Genomic DNA, 2,413 nt, shown 5'->3' with positions numbered 1-2,413 from the left:
CTCTCTCTCTCTCTCTCTCTCTCTCTCTCTCTCTCTCTTCTCTCTCTCCAAATATGCACAAACTTTCCCATCACCGAATATTTATACACACATACAGAGTTTCTTTTCATAAATACTCACAGTCAACAGATAACCACGTATAATCACAAAATCCCCCCCCCTCCCCACACACTTTTTTTCAACCACATTATTCCCATACACTAAGATCCTCTCAGACGCTCCTACACCTACATTCATGTTATGATATAATTTTGTTTTATTTAAAACAAGAGAGAGAGAGAGAGAGAGAGAGAGAGAGAGAGAGAGAGATGAGAGAGAGAGAGGGAGGAGAGAGAGAGGAGAGAGAGAGAGAGAGAGTTGCATTACTGCTCGTGTAGCATCAGACGATATTATACACTCTTTTGCACAGCAAAACTTAACCTACTTTCTAACACCCTTTAAATTCGTTTGCAAAATTTTTTTTTTACAGATTTATCGCTTTTCCTGATAATCAATACACCCACACTACATATGTTCGTAACGTTATTGCATGGCGTGCCTTCATATATGTAGACTATGGTCACATTCTTTTCTCACATAATTTCATCTAGGTTCTATTTGTTGTTTTTCGGCAGTTTGAATGAAAACGCTGAATTACTAGGAATGTTCAATATTTTTAATAAGTTTATATATTCCCGTTGTAATACTCTCTCTCTCTCTCTCTCTCTCTCTCTCTCTCTCTCTCCCTCTCTCTCTCTCTCTCTCTCTCTCATTATATATATATATATATATATATATATATATATATATATATATATATATATATATATATATATATATATATATATATATATATATATATATACATGTATATATATATATATATATATATATATATATATATATATATATATATATATATATATATATATATATACTGTATATACTCCATTCTTAGGGGGCAAGGGGCATAGTAGTTTATATTAGGACTTACTATCATGCTTATCATAAGTTGTGTTATGATTGTAGAAGACATGAGATTCAGGTCACAAAAGTTTGTGAATTGCATAATTTTTTGTTTTCTCTATCGGAGTCCAGACTTGCTGGATTTTATCTCTGATCGTCTTCCTAATACCACTATGATTAAGATACAAGATGATATAAATGTGTGTTTTTTTTTTTTTTTCTTGTTAGTGATATCAATGCTCACCGTAGTGAATGGTTTTATTGTTCTTCTACTACTGATCGTCATAGCTTAAGTCTTCGACCCTGAATCAGGCTTTCAGTAAATCATAACTAAGGCTACTCACAAGTCTAGTAATTGCCTAAACCAGGTATACACAGACTCTCCGGTTGTATCTAAAGCATGGTTGGTTCTCAGTTGGAACGTCTAATCATACTTGGTTCTGTTAGTAATTAAGACCGAATACTCTGTTCTAGATGTATTATACTCTATGAAGATAAACTAGACTGGAATGGCATTTTTAATGTTATTTTGAATTTGAATTTGTCAAAATTCTTTAAATGTCCTGAACTTGTTCACTTGAATGAAAATCTGGTCAACAATATTTGATATGTGTATCCCTTCTCATGAGTTGAAATACTGAGTTATGGACAAACCGTGGTTCATTAATGATTGTAGATGCACTTATTTGAAAAAAAAAATACTTTTCATATTTGGAAATGTAATACATGAGCGTAAAAGCAAAAACAACACAAATTGGCAACTTACCGAGTAAAGTAAAATCCTGGACTAAAGGATGAAAAAGTTGGTGGAGGGTTCAACGTCAGATGGTTTACGACTTTACGTGGTAGGTAGAAGATTATGCGGCCAAGATCTTTAGGCAATACCTAAAGAAACTGAAGCAATTGAGTAATTTAGAGTTAAGAACTCAAGGCAAGATATAGAATCGCTATTAGGGGATTATGCTAAAATTTAGAAAGCGACGTTTTAATTGTTCTAATTTCAATATATATATATATATATATATATATATATATATATATATATATATATATATATATATATATATATATATATATATAAATATATATATATATATATATATATATATATATATATATATATATATATATATATATATATATATATTTATATATATATATATATATATATATATATATATATATATATATATATATATATGTCTGTGTGTGTATCTGCCCCATCCCCTACTAGATACTCTATACAATCCCTCCAATCACTCTTCGTTAAACAACTATCACCATCTAGGTAAATATAGGTAAAAGTCAGAGAAGCAATGACTATCTCTAATATCACTCTTCTACTGTGTATTGTTGTTTTGCCAGTCTGCTTTCTTCTTTTTTTTTTCCAGTCGGTCCTTTCGTATCTTTTTTTTTTCTGTGACAATTATCATTATTTCTATTTACTAGCTTAGTTTTACTAATTACT

The sequence above is a fragment of the Palaemon carinicauda genome, chromosome 21, assembly GCF_036898095.1.
Source record: "Palaemon carinicauda isolate YSFRI2023 chromosome 21, ASM3689809v2, whole genome shotgun sequence".
NCBI classification, from domain to species: Eukaryota; Metazoa; Arthropoda; class Malacostraca; order Decapoda; family Palaemonidae; genus Palaemon; species Palaemon carinicauda.
This window is presented reverse-complemented; position numbering follows the sequence as displayed.